Source organism: Balaenoptera physalus, assembly GCF_965194825.1.
Source record: "Balaenoptera physalus genome assembly, chromosome: 14".
Classification (NCBI taxonomy): Eukaryota; Metazoa; Chordata; class Mammalia; order Artiodactyla; family Balaenopteridae; genus Balaenoptera; species Balaenoptera physalus.
In genome coordinates this window covers 25,667,524-25,687,012 of record NC_138893.1, presented here as the reverse complement: position 1 = coordinate 25,687,012, position 19,489 = coordinate 25,667,524, and the positions used below count along the sequence as shown (strand labels likewise).

The 19,489-nt window shown below is 51.9% G+C and overlaps 1 protein-coding gene across 1 annotated transcript in view; it reads left to right on the top strand.

Moving 5' to 3' along the window:
* The first annotated feature begins 8,781 nt into the window (after positions 1 to 8,781).
* The window catches only part of MGMT (O-6-methylguanine-DNA methyltransferase), a 275,720-nt gene continuing 265,012 nt past the window's right edge, over positions 8,782 to 19,489 (top strand). Inside the window, exon 1 of the mRNA XM_082423245.1 lies at positions 8,782 to 8,869. The gene's annotated coding sequence lies outside the window, so the exon portion shown is untranslated. The remainder of the gene's footprint in view (positions 8,870 to 19,489) is intronic.

Here is a 19,489-nt window from a genome sequence, read left to right as displayed (position 1 = left end):
TGTAATATGACCTTTGTCAGCTGCCTCATAGGGAAGAAATCCTTTCAAAAAGGCAAAAGTTTCCAGCGAAGCATCACAGGCGGGAAGAAATCCTCCAAAAGAAACTGCATTTTCAACAGAAGAGCCTCAAACAGCCAAGGCTGCACTCGGGAGATCACCAGGACCCTCCTGCCACTGTCTTAAACTGTCAAAGTTTGACTCCTTTTGGATTTTTGAACAATGCAAAAAAGATACTTTCATAAACAGTTTTGTAAATGACAGCATATCTAATTCCTTGGCTTTTGAACACTGAGCTGAATATAACACAGGGGCCGGCAGAGAATTTCTCCCGAAGCCATAAAGCAATCTAGGAGGTAAGTTGCCAAGCTGTTGACACAGGGAATGGAAATGGAAATTCTCCAGGAGTCTCCTAGACGCTCCTCCTCCACTCTGCTGGCCTGATGCTTGCTGATTGGTGCCGTATATCTTGATGTTAGTATCCCATTTCAGAAATGTTCTGACATTATCTATTTGGAAGTTTGAAAAATAGGATAAAACCCCCAATGCATTTGAGCACACATTTCAACACCGCAATCACAGTACCCATCTCCGCTGATGCAAGATGCAGGCTTGAACCCAATTCTGATAGCGGCATTTCTAAGTCGATGCGAAGCTGAAAATCCTTTTGTGGCTAACAAGGTTAGAAGAGCCTGGCTCCTGCCTTCCTGAGCATCACGCCATCCCTGTCCTCAGCCCTCCCTGGTGCTCAGCAGGCAGGGGGCTTGGGCTGTAGAATATGTATGAAGGAACAGATAATCAGGAAAGATGAGCTGGGAGAAAAGTTTTAGATAGCAGAACTGAAAGAAAATGAAACAATGAGGATTTGAAAAATGCAGTGTAGTAGAGGTTTATCCATTAAAAATGACTGCATGTCTCTGAAAGAGAGCAGAAATAAAATGGCTGGAATTTGTTTACTTCTTGAAAGATTCAGGCTCAATCCACAAATGGCAAAGCTCATTGAATCCAAAGTGACCTTTCACATTACTATCATCTGGAGATTCCATTAATCTAGGAGCCCATTATACTTCGGAATTAGCCCATGGACTCCCTAGGATGGGGCGACAAAACAACTGCAAGACTAATGATTCCAAAATCACCTTTAATTTCATACTTAGACTTCTTCCAAATTTATTTTTATCATACAAGCATGGGTAGATGCCAAAGTGAACACTCAGTTACTATTTCTAGCTTGTTAATAATCAAGTTACATGTTTCCAATCATCCACATTCTCAAGTGCTACAAATAAAAATCAAATTTGTAAGATGTAGCCTATTCAGGGAAGTCATATCTGCTATTCCCTTCTCAGACCAAGAAAGACAAGTTTTTAATCAGCAGTCAACTCTGCAGTCTTTGGAGTTGGTTTAAACTAAGTCAGCAACTCTGATTCTTTTATTTGAAGAACAAATAGCAGGATAAAATTCCAAAGCCCTAGAAATACACCATCATAACTTGCCACCAAAAGATTTTAAATTCCTCAATTCAAAAATGCTAACAGAGTCTTTTCTCTGGGTCTCTCTCTCTCTTTCACTCTCTCCCTTCCTCCCTCCCTCCTCTCTCTCTCCTCTTTCCTTTCTTCTCCTCCCCCCCGCCCCCAACCTATATTCTTAGGAGTTGGGAATATCCTTAGGAATATTGATCCTTGGGGATCAATTACTCTGTGCAAGCCCTAGCTCTGCCATTTCATAGCTGAGTGGTTTTGGACACGTAACTTGACCTCTTTAAGCCTCACTTTTACTCACTATAAAATGGATGTAATGATACTCATCTCACAAATTTATGAATTCTTAAAAGGATAACACATGTAAGAATAGGTAGCACAGTATCTGCAGGACCCTTGTAATGCTCAAGACTCTTGGTTACAAATGACAGAAGTGCAACTCAAACTTGTTTATTCAAACAAAAGAATTCATTGTCACACAGAAATGAGAAGTCCAAGGGTGTCTACCTTCAGATCTGGCTGGATCCCGGGGTTCAGCGGTGTGGTCTGGGCCATTTCTCTTTATCTCAATAGGATCCCTTCCTAGCAAAGATGGCCACAATGGCGCCAGAGCCCCAGGATCCGTGCTTGGTGCCCCAGCAGGAAATAACTGAACATCTACCCAGGCAAGAACCTGAGTGGTCTAGCAGGATGCCTGATGGGAGATTTGCCACATGCAATGGAGACAGTAGAGCTTGAAGGAGAGAGCCAGAAATGCCCCCCCCATGAAGCTCGGTGAATGCAATTCTCATTCTTGTACTGCTTCTGCAAGTCAGACACAGTAAACCAGGGTGTAAACAATTCTAACACTCATTGCTGTGTGACCTTGGCAAACTACTCAACCACTCTGTTTCCTCATTTACAAGACTGTGATAATGATATTATCCACCTTATATGGTTATTGTGAGAATTCAAAAAGATGACAAACATCAAGTACCCAGCCCAGGGACTGCTACTTAAGCCATCAATAATATTCAGCTATTATTATTGTTCTATTACTTTCTATGAGTCCTATCTTTCTAGGGCTTGAGTAATTTAATGAATCCAATAAAGTGCTAATGAAGATTAATCCCTAAGACAAAGAATTGAGGCACAATTTGCAGTGCTTTGCTTGGCCTTGTGGGGTGGGGGGTGTCCAACTCTAGGAGAGCATCCTGGGCTGGTACCAAGTGGTCTCCCCTGTACAGCCTCGTGAAACAGGTCCCCTTGTCCACAGACTTTGTAGAAGGCACCACTGCACACAGTCCCATCCCCCTGGGCACTTATTTAGTGGCAGAGGCCACCTCTACTGCCAAGGAGGCGATGGGGCTACAGGAAGCCAAGCCCCTCCCCCACTCCTCCCCCTCCCATCCACAGGCATAGCTAGTGATGAACAGCTGTGAAGACTGAAGAGACAGCATGTAAGTGTGAAGTGCAGGGCCCCGGGGCCAGCACACAGTAGGTGGCCCATCCCTGTGAACAGGCAGGGTACAAGCTTGGTGGCTCCCAGCCTCATGGCAATCCTGCCCTTATCACATCTGTTCTCCTGACCACACAGGTGCATGTATCCCCTGGGATGTTACCACATTCCCCCCGGCCACCGTGATTGGTCCAGAGTTTGTCATAATTACCTGTGTTGGGCCAATCAGAGCCCTTCCCTGGGATTTTTTTCCCAGGGAAAGCTGGGAGAGAGAATTTGTTTCATCTCTGGGGAAGCAGAGCTGAAAGGATGTAATGCTGAGTCATGGGTAGAGATGTGGGTCATGCCTAGAGCTGAAGAAGAGAGGAGAGCTGGCCTCGTCTCTGCTGTCCTGGAGCCCTCCTTCCTCCAATTCTCTGAGCCGGACTGGCTGACCTCCTAATAAAAGCCTTTTGGGCTTGGCTTCCCCATTTGCATGAGAAAGGGCCCAGACAACTGGCAAAGGCCCCTCCCTGGGGAGTGACCCTCTCCAGCTTCACAACTCTCCTCCCTCCCCCACCAGGAATGAGAACCCTGTCTACTCCTGTCCAGCACCCTCTTGGACCAAGGAGGGCTTCATGTCCAGTGGCTGTTGGTGAGACAGATGGAGGGCCCACTGCCAGGACCTCACTCTCTGTCATTCCCGACTCTGCAGATTAAGCTAGGTCATCTCATGCTAACAGATAAACGGACAATGGGACAGACGGCCACCTGCACCATCCTCACCACACGAATTTTGCCACTCACGTGGTTCAGACACTTTCCATTTTTGCCTCGTGTTACTTTAAATCAACAGCTCAGCGCATGGGGGCTAAATGGAAGAAGTTCCCCTGGGAGGAAATACACCACGCTTCCTTCTTCAGATTAATATTTTGGAGGCTGAGCCAGAACACTTGGTATGGCTGTTCTTCCTGTCTGAATTCTCATTTGTAGTTTCCCAGGCAGACGTGAACGAGGACAAATCACAATCTCAGTCTCAAAATCCCCATGTCTCCTGCTTTAATTTCCAAGTCACAAAAACCCAGGCACGTCTGGCTCATCCCAGAAGGACAGAGGTGGGGGGAGACCCGCTTCCTCCTGGTGGCCCAGGTGCACACTCACCAGCACTTCACACCACTTAAAAGATTCTGCCCAAACTGCCAACAATGTGTTACAAACAAAGCCCTTCCCGAAAATGGATCAAAAACACTTTGTAATGAGTGAAGGAGCCAGTTTCAAAAGGGCCAACATCTAACAAAATCCCGCGTCCTGAGTGACCCACACTCAGATGGCCCAACACGGGGTGGGAAAACTCCCCCCCAAAGTGTTTCCATTTGCAGAAGTAGTTCTCTAAGCAACCTTTCCAAATACATATACATCGGCAGGGCTGACTTGTATTCACTCATTTATATATACTACATACATTTCCTGGATATTTAATTATCCAAAGTTGCCACATTTTGGAAGGAAGGGTATATAAGATTCGGGATGATCTTTGTCCAACAATTACTGGACAACTGGATCCAAATTCCACAAAAATCAGTGGTCCTTTCCCTGCGGGGCGCGGGGCGGGCAGGCAGTGAAAACCCTGCCATTCACTCCCTTTCAGGCCTTTCCTTACGTCAGCAGCAGCAGGTACCCTGACTGTTAAACAAGCCTGCTCCACGTGGGGACACCCACAGCCCAGGGCCAGGCACACAGGGGACCCTGCTGCAGGGAGGGGCCTTGCTGTGCACCCCTTGACTGCCCCAGCCACTGTTGCAGACTGCAAATCCCGTTTCCTCGTCTGTCTACACCACTCAACGGTGAGCGCCCTGGGGGCTGCAACAAGTCCCATTAGACGCAGCGTCTCCAGCCCTGCAGCAAGCACGCCAGCTAAACTAGGTCTCAGGAAAAGTCTTGAATGAAGGTGTTCAGACTGCCTCTGGAAGAGCCCTCCCCGACCCAAGGTGAGCCTGAAGGGTGCCAGATATCAACAGAAGCACCCGGGGGTTCCTGGGCAGAAGGGCTTCCTGCCTCTTTGTAGGAATGCAAGAGCTAAGCATGCATAACCTTCCAGGTGAGGCTGCAGCACCCTGCCTTCCTCCCTCCCCCCACCCCATGCCCCACATGGGGGTGGAGCCCAAAGCTCCCACCCCACCTCACCCCGCCGCCCTCAGCTTCTCTCACCCACTCTTAGAAGACCTCCCTGCGCTGCAGTCACAACACAATGGCTCCAGCTATACTGGGCACTAGTGCAGAGCTGAGTGTAATCGGAGACAACCAGAGCCCACCCCGGGTCCTGAGGGTCCCCTCTTCCCTCCACCAGGATGCTCTGCGCCCCTGTCCTCGCATGCTGGCTGCGGCCCCCAGGTCCAGGGCGCTGACTCTGGCCAGCTCTTGGCTCCAACCTTTATAGGAACGCTGGGGCTGAGAAAATCAATTGTGTTAATAGGCAAAGCTCTCCACTGGAGATGCTACCCTAAAAGAAAACCCTATGTAAAACCCTTAAAGTGGCGAGCTCTGTAGTCTTTCTTTTGTTACAAGACTCACACTTTTGTCCGGAGTTTGGGGCTTTCAAACCACACAAGGTTTTATGTGATCGTTATACAATCCCTTCTTTTCCCAAAGGCAGGATAGTAAGGATTAAGTTTGACTACTGAAGACAGCTTTGTTGTAAATGGTCTCTAATGTCACAAAAGTAGCTTGGAAAGAGAGGCTTATTAAACAACTTTCTTGGGTTGCAAATCATGGGAAGCAATCACATGTCGTGTTCATTTGTTTAACCTGAAAGGTATCCATTTGGATGTTTAAAGTAATGATGCAAATGAACACAGTTCCCAGTACCCACAAGAAAGCTGGCTTATCTTAAAGGACATCCGGGGAGGCCAATGAAGAAATCAGAGTGAAGTTGAGCATAGGCTCCTGGGGTTTTCCACCTCTTTTGTAAAACGTCATTCATGGGAACCTGTGTCGGGAGAAGAGTGCGTATGATTTATTAATCTGAGGTTGGAAAACCCCAAAGGAACCTCACCCATCTAGTGCAATGCTGTCGTCCTACAAACAGAGAGGTCAGGTGGATTGCACAGTGAGACCGCATCCCAAGTCTCCTGACCCCGTGTTCTTTACATACCAGGAGAGCCCCCTGATTGGGAGCCATCCTTGTGTTGCTTAACCAACAGGAAGTGCATGTAGGTGAGGATCAGGTGTGATGGGACAAGGGAATGAGGCATAGGGGACTTTTGAGAAAATGTTTCCAATTTTTGAAAATTATCATCAAGAAGGAAAGAACTTACCAGCAAGTGCAGGGAATGCAGATTTTAGTTCTGCTCACGGGAGAGTTCGAGGTACCACATTCTTGAGTCTTAGTCTTTGGCTGGGCAGGGGTGGTGGCCTTTCCTCTGTCCCTCTTGGCCCCAAGACCCCCATCTGGCTCCTCTCCCTGGAGCCCATGTGAAGGCAGCTGCAGCATCTCTCAGCCTCCCCAGCAGGGAGTCCTGCTAAGCAGAGCCAGGTGTGTGCGTCTCCCCTGGATGCTGCACTCTCCCTTCTCTTTCTCACCCATCTTTTCCAACGCCACATAATCCACCTAACCAGTCACCAAGATGGTCTTTCTTTCCTGGGGTGGGAATCAGAGATGCTAACAATAACTTAGGAATTCACATTAAAATACTAGTCAGATAAAAGGAAAAGTAGGATTTAGGTATTAATTGTAAAACTACATCACAGTACACTTGTTAGGGTATCAGTAAGCATCTTGATTCAATGTTTGCGTTATTTTCTCTTTTCAGTTCTGCTGGGATCCCAGTTCTGATTGGGTCCTGGTAGTAACAGATTATAAGAGGACAGGTGTATTCTTGTCATTAATGTTTACTACCCACGTGTACATGCCCTACATAGAGTAAGTACTATAAAGATCCTTTAGAGATGATGATTTTGAGGATTAGAGAAGTTGAATAAACTTCCTAAAGTTTCACAGTGAGCTAATAGAAAAGACCAGAACAAACAGCAAAGGTGCTTCACTTCGCCTGCCATGCATCCTAACTTAAATGCTTATGGCTGTCTGGAGCAGTGTTGAGGAGGATTCTGAGGCTGTGTCCAGGCTCACTGGAGAAAAAGTGCATTAATTTGATCACCACGCTGTACCCAGGGCCTAGTTCTCTTCCATGAGCAGCCGTTCAAACACGTCTCAGCCGAGGTGTGGCCTGGGGGCTGGGGGCCTTGGGAGGATCCACGATGTGGCCCACGGAGAGTCACCAGGGCTCTTCACAAAGCAAACACTGCTGAGGTCCTCTGAGTGAACTTTCATTGACGACGTTGGTGTGTTGGGAAAGGCAAGTCCCAAGTGCCGATGTATGAACTTTGGCCGAATCCCAACAGAGGAGTCGTACATCCTGGGAAGGCAAAGATTCTGCTCCCATTAAGACAATGGAACCTTGGAGGCCCATAGCATGGTGGCTCAGAACACGTGGGCCTGGGGTTGCCAAGGGGTGTGTGACCTCCCTGAAAGTTCAAGGGATGATTCCACCCGCCGGGGTCCTTAGTCAATCAGGTTGGATAGAATGCGTATTGTTTCCTAGAGCTGCTGTGGGAAGTACCACAACTGGTGGCTTGAAACAACAGACGTGTACTGGAGTTCACAGTTCTGGAGGCCGGAAGTCTGACATCAGCGTGTCCACAGGGCTATGTGCTCCACGTGGAGGCTCTAGGGAAGAACGTGTCCCATGCCTCTCTTCCAGCTTCTGGTGGTACCAGGTGTCCCTTCGCTTGCAGAAGGATCACTCCCATTCTCCATCGGCACACGGAGTTCTCCCCGTGGTCTCTGTCTTCTCGTGGCCTTCTGCTTGTAAGGACGTGAGTCATATTGGATTAGGAGCCCACCCTAATGACCTTATTTTAACCCGTTGCCTCTGTAAAAAGACCCTGTCTCCAAATGAGGTCACATTCAGAGTACTGGGGGCTAGGATATCAGCGTATCTCTTTTGTGGGACATAATTCAACCCATAATAATGTCCACACAACACCAAGCAGTGCCAGTCACGCGTGTGCTCACTGAACAACTGAGACTGGGCGAGTCTAGGTCTTGGTGATCAGGCAGCACCTGAGGGGCCATGGATGGTGACAGACCCGTCACAAGCACTAGAGGCTAACCCCAGGACCCTTTGCTGTGTACAGAGTCCAGATGTTGTCCTGCTGAGCGAGCTCTGCGTGGTCTCTGCCCTCCGGGAGCGGCCGCAGGGAGAGTGGCAGGTGCTCTGGGCTCGCAGCCTCCCCAGAGCGGGAACCAGCAACAAGGTTACTGGGTGCACCAGACGCCGAGCCTCCAGACCCGCCCTCGCCTCCACACCTGCCCTGGTACAGAGCAGACGGCGCTCGCCAAGAGCTACGGTGCTGACAGTTGGTAAACAGAGGGACAGAGCCCGAGGGGCGTTGGCGGGAAGCGCGCGGCCCAGCTCGTGCGGGTAGGAAGGGCTTGCAAAGGAGCGCCGGGCCCTGGCGGCGAGGCCGGAGAGGGCCGGCCCGGGTGCCTGCGGGAGCCGGGCCAGGCAGCGCCACACGTCCAACGAGCCTGCGCAGAGCGGGGTCGACCCCGGCGCCGCCGCACTGGGCATGCTCCGACCTGGGCGAGCGCGCGCCGGCGGGGAGGCGGTGCCCATGCTCGGCCCCGCCCCACCAGTCTAGGCCCCGCCCCCGCGCGTCTGGCCCCGCGGCCCTCACGTCCAGGTCCCGTCCCACTCTGGGCCCCGCCCCCGAACCTCGGTGCGGCCCCGCCTCTGCGTCTCCCGGCCGCGCTTCCGCCACGTCCCGGTGCGTGTGGGCCCCGGGAGCCTTACGTCAGGCCCCGCCCACAAACCTCGGCCCCGCCCCCGCGCCACGGACTTGCCCGGGCTTCACGCGCTCACTCAGAGCGTCTCTGCGCTCGCAGCTCCTCTCGGTCGGCGGTTTGGGCAGCGCGGTGAGTGTCTGGGTTGCCTTCCTCCCGCCAAAGTTCGGGGCTCTCCCTGGGGAGAGCAGGCGTCTGGAGCCCTTGGGGCATTCCAGCCCCCAGTGGTCTTCCGAGCGCTCCCCGTCCCGCCTTGCCATCGTGGTGGGGCCCGCTCTCACCACCCCCCAGCTGACCTTTGTGGGTCCCAGGTGTGACCAGGTATGCCCAGGTGTAGCCAGCCTTCTCCCAGCCTGGGGTTCCTCGGCCAAGTTGGATGACAGTGGCCTGGCCTGGGAGTTGTGGCCGCTTCCGCCGAACCTCTAGTTGGTCAACACCTTCGACGCCCTCCTGCCCGCCCTCCTGCCTTGCACTGCCGACCAGCCCCAAGGGGGCCTCTCCTCTGCCTTCTGTTTCCAGGAAGCTTCCAGAAGGCCGTAGTCCGGGCCTGCCTTGCAGCAGGCCCTTAGCAGACCCCTTGTGCAGAACCCCCTATGGCCTCTTGCTTGAGACAGGGTGAGAGGAGGGCCGCGTTCTGGCGTCCTCATCTGATGTTGGTATACATTACGCCCTAATCGCCTTCGTAAACAGCAACACGTAACCAGGTGGAGTGTGAGAGCCACTTACCCTGGGCGCCGGAATTCCCAAGTCGGTGATAACGCTGTAGAGCAGTTCTAAGCGGTATTCCTCACTCCCTGGGCTCATCGTTTGCTGAATCTCAGAATGGCGTTTGCTCTCCGTGCCTCGACTCAGTAGCTGACCTTGTTCTGGAAGCACATTTTGTATATGTGAGCACAGCTTTTGCTTGGTTGAGTGGATGGTCGGTCATCAAGCAGGGGGGACTGATTTGTCCGGAGACGGGACACCGCGGCTGTTAGCAGCGGAACACGAAGCTGGGGAACACGAAGTGCTGAGGATTAGACTGGCCGTGTAACTGTGAGCCCTTCCAGTAGCTAAGCCAGGCCCCCCTCTTCATCTCCCCGTCCCGAGACGTGATGAGGAGGGGGGGTGTTGCTTTCACGAGTCCCCGGTGGAGAAAACACTCAGGTGAAAAGGACACAAGGAAGCTTAGCCCGCCATGGGGGTCAACAACTTTAAGAAAATGATGTCAGGGCCGCCCTTTGCATTCCATCCCCCACCCCCAGCTGGTGGTTAATATCGAGTTAACTGGGACCTTGTCCCATGAGGCAGTTCACGCCAGGTGCGCCCTTGCTCAGGTCCAGAGCCTGCAAGTTGCAAAGGAGAGCTGGCCTTGCGCTGGCAGGCGTTTCAGTTCTGCTTGGGTTCTTGTTTTGAGTTAGGATTTGAGTGGGAGAGTGGTGTCTGTGACAGTCTGGGGCTGGGGGAACCAGGCCTCAAGGGCAGAGCTACACTAAGGTACTTCTCTAGGTGAACATTCTTTTCATTAAATCTGTATTGCACAAACTAGATTTAACTAATGTCATTAGACGCTGCTTTAAAAAGGCCTCGCTGTTGCAGAGCAAGGTTTAAAGAAATAAAGCCCCCGGTGTGGCCACAGTGGTTAACATCTTACTCTTGTTCAGCTGCGGCGGTTCTTAAACCTTTCTTTTCCTCTCTGTTTTGGTCTTGCTTGGATTATCTGTCGAGCTTCACCTGGGCCTTATCTTCCACTCAGACCTGCTCTTCCACGGTTTCCCTTACAGATGTCTCACGCAGGGACCATCCATCCTTCCTTCAGGGAAGGAGGCGGAAGGAGGGCCTGAGGAAGAACGTGACTTCCCTGGCGTTCCTGTGGACTTTCTCCTCCAGGCCTCTTCTCTTCCTTTCTGAGGAACCCCAAACAGTTTACTCTTCTTCGTATTTTTTAATAAAATAAACTTACTGAATTGCCTTTATTCTTATTTTGCAGAGGACAAACATTTAGAAGCCAGTGATTCAAACCAAGACTGTTGTATTTCAACTCCCCTTTTTTGGGCATCAATGCCCTTTTCAGTTTTGTAGTATATTCTCCTTGGTAGGAAAAGAAGGAAGCAAAACAGTGATTTCTGAATTCTCTTTTCCCATAGTCATCTGTTAACATTATTGCCAGGTTTGTTTTCACACTTTGCTCTGACCCCACCTACCTCCATGGCCCCAGGGTGAAGTTGCTCTTCTAGACCCGCTTCCCTTGAGGTTTTTGACATCCTGTGTCGTCTCTGAGGCCCCTGGTCCCTGCAAGGCCCTGAGCTCCTTTGGCTCCTGTCACGGTCCTCCCTGACCCTCTGTTTCCTGGGTAGTTTCTGAAAGAGGTTGAGTCTTATCAGAGAATATTATTTAAAGGAAACCTGAAGATTTAAACATCGAAGACATATTAACTATAATATAATATTACCATTGGGTGAGAGTGGCCTTTTCATAAATGAACCAATCCATTGCCCATTCTTGGTTTGAAAGTGTGTGTGGTGTATCTGGGAAGGGGAAGGAGTTTTGACTGTGCAGGATGGCTAGTTTCCCCTTGCTTGACATCAATTTTCCCATCCCGTTAGCTCTGGAGGCCTTTCTTGGGCATAGGTAGATGAAAGTTGGGCCTCCGCCGTTAGAGGCAAAATACTGCGAGATGTGTGTCCTGTGGCATTTGGGTAACTGCTGCATTATCTGCTGGTCAGTGGGAAGAAATAGTCTAGTTTTCTTTTAAATTTTCTTAAAAAATTAACAGTAATAAAGAGCTTATCGAGGAGGGCCGCAGGGCTTGGGGAAACCATATAAAGAATATATGGTGGCTTCCCTGGTGGCGCAGTGGTTGAGAATCTGCCTGCCAGTGCAGGGGACACGGGTTCGAGCCCTGGTCCAGGAAGATCCCACGTGCCGCGGAGCAACTAAGCCTGTGCACCACAACTACTGAGCCTGCGCTCTAGAGCCCGTGTGCCACAACTACTGAGCCTGAACTCTAGAGCCCACAAGCCACAACTACTGAGCCCACATGCCACAACTACTGAAGCCTGCACGCCTAGAGCCTGTGCTCCGCAGCAAGAGAAGCCAGGACAGTGAGAAAACCCGCGCACCACAACGAAGACCCGACACAGCCAAAAATAAATAAATAAATTTATTTTTAAAAGTATATGGGGTACAGTGAATGACCTACTCCTTTATATCACTGTTAAAATGAATTGCCTAAGAAGAGGAATAAATCATTTTTGTGACCTTTTGTAAACTTTGAAGGAATCAAAGTGGTTTTGGCAGATGTGGCTTACGTGTAAATTGGTCACAGACAGTGTCTTGCCAAAGTGCTCGAAATCCCTGGCAGTTAAGCTAGTCTGTGGCTGCCATCCTCCTGATGTCTGCTCCAGCTAAACAACTAAATAAATAGGCTGCCCCAGGGGCCACTGACACGGCAGTGACATCCTTGGCCACGTGCTAAATGCTGACACTTGTTTCTGATACCACAGGTTGTTTTCAGTTAGACTGGGGACTTAGCAGAGGAGTGGGGGTCTCCAGGCCTCATGTCCCCTTGTCCCCTCCCCCTCCCCAACCTGGAGTAAACTCATTTGGCCTGTGATGCAGCTGTGATAAAAACCAGTTAAAAATTCTACAGAAACATTTTCTTAGGGTTGTTAAATTTGTCATGTGTGTATGTGTGTAACTGTGAAAGGAATTGTGAGAGAGCTATAAACGCCTAGTACGTTCATTCTATTACTTGGAAAATTTTCTCTTTAGAATAATTTCCTACCCGTAACACTTGTGAAGTCAGCAGAGTATCTAACCCAAGGTCTGTTGCCCATTCCCAGAAGTCTGCGGGTGAGACTGAATGTGCGGTCCACCAATGGCAGGACTCGTAAAAGCTGGCACTTGTCAAATCTATTTGTTTTTATTATAGACATCGATCTGCCAGTTGCAATAATGCATTTATGGACATTTTTCTGCAAGCACAGCGCTGGTGGCAGTTTTAACTGACAAATTGAGTCATATGGATACTAGTTTAGAAAACTCTCACCTTATTGACAGATTGGGCAATTCCAGTCCTGGATGTTCAGAGGTTTCTAGATGGATGGAGAGAGTGAATTGACTCTCAGGGCAAAATATGGGATGGGACATTTTAATGTTAAACTTTAATAAATAACTGGTAGTTATTTCTCATTTCTTTTTACCCCCCAAAAAAGGACTAAAAGTAGGGGCCAAGGGTGTCCCCTTCAGATCTGGCCCACTTGTCGGTGTTATAAATAAGAGCCACCACTGACAAGCGGGCCCCGTTGCTCTCCTTGAAGTGGGATACTCGTGAGCTATAGCACAACAGTTTCTCAAAAGGTGGTCTGAACCTTGCTGGTGTCAGAATTACTGAGTGTGCTGGTTAAAAAGGAAGATTATAGGGCCCCTTGCCAGACCTACTGGGTCAGAACCCGGGGACCTGTGTCTTTGCAAGCGCCCCAGGGGACCCTAATGTTTGAGCATCTCCAGGGCAGGCTTAGGGTTGCCTGAGAAGAGCTCTCCAACCCACACAAGCTCCGAGTTCCCCTCCCACGTGGGTCCATCCTCAGCCGGCATTGTTCTAAGTTGCCTGTGCTTATGGATGTGTGTATGGTTTTGTAACTCCTCAGAGACACGTGAATCTCTTCGAATTGCAAACCTGACATGTTATCCCCGCGTTATAGTCTTCGGTCTTGTGGTTATGACAGAACATGCAGATGTTACCAAAACTTTGGCGTTAGTTTTACAAACAAACGTTAAGCATGGACAGCCGTATTATATTTCACACCCATCTTTCCCTTTGAATGGCTGGTCTTGCTTTTTCTCTCTCTGGGTAGAAGCATTTTCATGGTGTCAGGTAAGGGTTAACTTTCATATATGCAACCAGATACATTTTGGGGAAGCTGAACTGAGATTTTATTTATGAAGTGCCAGTTGTGGGAGGGATTCTGCTGATGCCATTTACTAGCTGGGTGGGTTGGGCAGCTGTTAAGCCCCTGGCTGCCTCCTCCGCTGTGGGATGGCAGTGATCACACTTGCTCTGTCTACCTGGATGAACACGAGCACAGAAGGTAATAGACGACTGTTTTGTGGGGTATGAAGCACTGCCTAGGTAGAAATGTTAATGTGGAGCCGTAGTCTCCTAGAAGGATGAGACTAACTGGAAAAAGGGTGAGGAGCTAAGCAGAATCCTTGTTTTCCCTCCAGTACCGTCAGTATCCGTGTTTCTCTTCAGTCCAATCAGCATCCTTGTTTTCCCCTCATCCAATCGGCATCCTTGTCCCTATACCCCACCCCATCCAATCAGCATCCTAGTTTTACAGATTTACACTGTCCACGCCCTCATTTGCGGTGCTATACGCAGGGTTAAGGTTCCAGCCTCTGGGAACAAGACTGACTCAGTTTGGACCTGGCTCCATAATTACTATCTGTGACCTTGAGTGAAGTCACTTAGCCTTTACCGAGCCTTCGTTTTTCCAAAAATCAGGAAAACGGCATTGCTGTTCACAGGGCTATTGTGAGCTATTGGGAGAGAATCCCATTTGGGGAATCGACCCGGGCCCCCCCATGGTGAGCCCTGAATAATAATAATAATAGTTGACGTTTGTTAACTCAGTCACAAAACTGTACCTGGTGGAGGCAAGACTAGAGACGGGGTCTCAGCTGGGCTCCACCTCCCGTGACTGTGATTCCATGTGGCCGAGGATCTTCATTTGGTCTGGAGCATCGTGACGCCTAGGGCTGATTTGCCAGGTCTCTAAAACTCCTTTTGTCTCTAAGGAGGTGCTTTGCCCAGCTGCCCGTTTCTAGTTTTTTACAGTGGATGATTTGGGAGCCACTGAAGTGGCTGGTCTCAAGGAGCTTCCCGCTCAGGTGGCAGAGTTCTGTGTCCAGGTGTGCCATGCTGATGGCCAGCTTGTGCTGTGTGGGCCTAGAGCGGGCACGTAGGCTTAGCACGTGTGTGTTCCCAGTGGGCGTGGCTGGCCTGGCCCCAACAGCCCCGAGTCACTTGTCTCTGGGAGGCTTGACCTTAATCGTCGGTTAAATTGGAAGAACTTCCTGGAGGACCAGACACCAAATCCGACACTATTGCAGTGGCCGGGAACCAGCAGTGACACCAGCATATGACATTGTTTTCCTGTGTGAGAGAAAGTCACAGTAGTGAGGGGTAACGTGGTCCATTAGGTGAGCTTTGTCAGAATTAGAAGATCTGCAATAATTTTTGTGTGTATGTGGAACTGGGCCTTATTTTTGGGTCTCTACCCTCATATCACTCAGGTTCAGCCTGGTAGAGTTACATTGCAGGAGATTCTGGTCAGTACAGTAATGATACTGCTGATAGTAACATTTATTGAAGGCCTTGCTGGAGGCTTTACCCAGTCTGTCCTAGGGAATTCTCGAGGTCACCTGCTGAGGGGGACACTCAGGGTCTTTGTTTGCATGTGAGGAGGCCGCCTGGGAGTGAGCGACCTGCACAAACCACTGGGGTAGGAGTTTTCAGCCTGGGTTTATTTGTCACTAGCGCCGGCTTTCCCCACGCACCGTGCCTGCCACCTTTGGTGGGGAGGCTGGGGCACTGTCAGAAGTCCTTTTGGGGACGAGAAGTGGCGTAAAGAAATGCATTACCTGTATGTTCGGTTGTGCTTTCTGGACACCAGTGTGGGCGAGCATGGTCCTCTGCATTGCGGGAAAAGCAGCGCACCCAAGCCTGTCCCTGGCTGAAGGGGCCCCGCCCCCTCCTGGTGTGCAGCCTGCCCCGGGGGAGGGCCGAGTGCAGGGGGCGCGGTGCCGGCAAGGCTGTCCCGTGTGTGGTGGCCCTTCCTGCAGGTGGCCGGGGACGCCTCGTGCCTCGCGGGGGGCGGCAGGTTGGTGGTGCGGGTACTGGAGGAGGGGCGTCCGCGTGCTGGGCTCTGTTTTAGGACCCGAGCCACAGCCCTCACCGGGTCCCTGCCACCTGCTCCTGTCGCGGCGGGAGGGCTGGGCGGAGCACCTGTGCAGAGGTGGTAAGGCTTCTCCAAGGGGCCTGAGCAGCCGGAGTGTGGCCGCCAGGATGCGGCTCCGGTGGGGCGTCGGGGTGTGTGAGGGTCCAGGCAGGAAGGCTGCAGACCCCGAGTGCTGCGCTGGGGAGCTCGGTGGGCGGAGGACAGCGGGCCGTCAGTGCTTCCCGTGCCTGCCGCCTCGGCTGACCTGACGCGGGGCTGGGGGAGCGGGAGGAAGGCGGAGAGGCAGGTGGCAGGTGGCAGCCCGGCTGAGCAGTCGCACCGGGGGAGGTGCTGTCACGGGGGGCTGCGGGCCGTCCGGGGGGCGTTCTGGTGGGGAGCAGGGTGGTGAGGGCGGGAGGGGGCCGTTCGGGGAGAGGCCTGAGTTAGGGACCCCCTCTGTGAATGAGAAAGGAGCCCGGGTCTGCTCTGTGGGCCTTTTATTCCCGTGAAAGCAGTCCTCCGGGAAGGCCTGGGGGGAGGCCTGGCTGTGGAGCGGGAGTTGTCCCTTTCTGCCAGGCCTGGCATTTGGGTTCCGAAGCGGGGAGCCTGGCTCGTTGCACCGCTTCTCTCAGGCGGAAGTGGCAGCGGGGGGAGCAAGGCTCAGGAGCAGGCCCCCCGCCCCCAGCCCGCGCTCAGGATCTTTACGGTAAAACCGTCAGGTTTGGGGGCGCAGGCACATCACGACGCGCGTTACCAGTAAAGCGCGTGCTGCTTCTGCTCAGATGCACACCTCGGAACGCTGGACTGGCCGAGCGATGGCGAGCCCGCCTTGAGGGGCGAGAGGCGGCGGCTGGGGAGGGAGGCCCTGGTGGTCCCCGATGGTCCCCAGTGGTCCCGGGGGCCGGGGGACAGGCGCTGCCCTGCGACGTGCCCACTGCCGGACTCGCCCCGAAGTGTCCATGTGCGGTGCTTGTTGCCTGGCTTCACCGCGACAGCAGGGACGGTGCTGGGGGGACCGGGAACTGGAGGAGAAGGTGTGGTCCCGAGCGGGCGTCCCAGGAGTGGGCGGCGACCCTTCCCTGTGAGCCTTTTCACACTCCAGTGGAAGTTCCCAGAATAAAGGGCAAGGCACAGAAATGATGTATTTCCAAAAGTTGGTGAATTTAGCCAGCTATCCCACGAAAAGCCCCTGTGTGCTATTCTTTATTGTGCAGAAGAATCTGTTTCTGTCGCCGTTGTGTTATCATCAGATTAAGCTGTCGAGTCAGATGGATGGCCAGTCGAGGCGGCCGCTTGCTGATTGCCAGGCCCGAACCGACGTGGGACCATCAGCCTGCAGGCCGCCCTGGGGCAGGTGCTGGTGGGGAGGCGGCCAGCCCGCGGGGCGGGGCCCGTCACCAGAGGGAGGCCGCGCCAGGCAGGTGGCTTTCGAAATTTGTTGTAGGAACCGTTACTTAGAACCAAAATGCCGGTTCTAACATTAAGTAAATATCCCTAAAATTCAACAGTCTCCACCCTCTTGGCCACGATCAGCCACCGTTGTGGTCGCCTTCTGCCCCCAGGAGGACAGGCTCCCAGAGGGCAGTGCGTTCTGTCTGTGCTGGGTGGCCAGCAGTTTGCTGGGACGCAGGACTTTCAGAGCGGACGCTGGGGGGTCCAGGCAAGCCGGGTGGTTGGTTCCGCCCAGACATGCTCAGTCCTGGGTCGGGGGTGACATCCTCGCTGTCGCCCCGCCACTAGCTGGGATGCACTTGGGCCCTGAGTCACAATCTCTAGTTTTCCTTTTCTTTTTTTCCCTACTGAAGTATGGGCTTTAAAGACTTTCTCTTAGATTTTTTTTTAATTTGTCTATTTTTGCCCTGAGTGTAATGAGAACGTTTCCCAGAGCCTCTGTTATTTCCCTCTGGACTGAGTTCCCCGTTGCTGTCCTCGTAGCATTCTCTGGACTGTTTGTCAGGCCAGAAAAGCCTCCAAAGGTTATGGTTCTGATTTCCTCAGTGATTTTCTCTTCTGTATGTTGAGGTTTCTTGCTCGGAAACCTTCTTTGGGCCTGAGGTGCTTTTACTCTTTGCCATTGACTATCATGACGATCCAGGCAAGATGGATTCTGGGAAAGGTTAGTTAGATATTCTTTTGTATTGTCCAGAAATAAGTGTTTCCAGTGGTTTCAGACTCGGAAGCAGCTATCTGATGTGCTTCAGTCGTGCCCTGGCATTCACGTGGCAGCTCCCAACTGCTTACTGGAAATCCGTGTCGTGGCTGCGCGGGTGCCTGCTCGGTTGTGATGGTCGGGTGTTCACTGCTACCCTGCGCTTGGTCAGCAGGACTCAGAACGGCGGGGCACTGCCTCCAGGCCGCCCGGAGCTTACCTCGTCTGGAGGGTCACCTGTTGCAGACCGCGTACCTTCTCTGCATGGGGCCAGGCCAGCTCTGTTCAGCTCTCGGATTCGAGGCTGCCTCTTGGGGTGCAGAACAAAGTCCATGTGGGCTCTGGGTTTAGACGGTGAGGACTTTCCCATCTCATATCCCTCCGCAGCTGATGGAGGAGCTGCCTGGCTCCAGCCTCAGCGACCTGGGTTGCTTTTGCCTCGTGCGCCCCACGTAGTCTCCCTGCTCTGTCCCTGAGGAGTGCCTACCCCACCCTCAAGGGCGCCGTAAGCTCAGCACTCAGGCAGACACAAGCGAGAGCGTGCCCCTTCCTCCTCTTCCTGTTGCAGGCAGGGGTCTAGAGGCGCTCCAAGGTGACCCCTCTTTCCTACCCAGGTCCCGAATGAAATGAGCCTGTGAGGCTCATGTTGACGCCACTTTCAGCCCCACGGCCCTCCACATTTGTTCCGGCACCTTCTCTAGATACCTGTGCATCAGCGCTTTGCTCTCAGAGGCCCCAGAGCACCCCCTACTCTCACCTAGGGATCCTTCTCTGATTCAGCCCAAACATAGACACTCTCTGCTCCCAAGCTCTCTGAATCCTTCTTCTGTTTCAGCCCTCTTGGGAGCCTCTTCAGCCCCCATAAAGTCTCCCCACACTTACACTCGGGTTTCTGCTTTACTTGTATTGTTTTTGTCTCTTCGTGCTGGCTTTCTGAATTGGAAGCTCTCCAAGGCCTGGTGTGGGGCTCACACCTGATGGAAGGCCCAGCGAAGGCTGCGGAACGCAGGTTGCTGTGGACTGAACGTGCCCCATGAAATTCATATGTTGAAGCCTAACCCCCAGTGTGACTATATTTAGAGATGGGGCCTTTAGAAGGTAATTAAGCATAAATGAGGTTTTAAGGTGGGGCCCTAATCCACCTGAGGGTTGGTGGCCTTATAAGAAAAGGAGGGCGAGATCTTCAGCGTGTGAAGGCACAGGAAGCAGGCGGCTGCCTGCAAGCTGGGAAGAGAGGCCTCCCCAGAAACCCAATCAGCTGGGACCTTGGTCTTGGACTAGCCAGCCTCCAGAGCTGTGAGAAAATTAATTTCTGTCCTTTAAGCCATTTGGTGTGTGATATTCTGTTACAGCAACCCAAACTGACCAATAGAAGGTGAGGTGCAGACTAAAGTTACTTCAGAAGCACAAAGCTCATGAGGCGTTTATGTATGAAGTTGGAATTTGGACATAAAGATAACTTTGCAATCAGACAGTGCTCAAAAATAGCACTGTTCTCAGGTTTAGCTCTTAGCACCCCGAACGGTGTGCAGAGTAAACGAAAACAGAAAGAACAGAGACCTGAGTCTTATTACCAGGGACCTCAGAGGGTGCAGGAAGGAGGTTTGGCAGGTGGGCCAAGAGACACCCAGAGGGCCAGGGCACCGTGGACAGGCCTGGTGTTGTCCTGGCCCTGGGTGG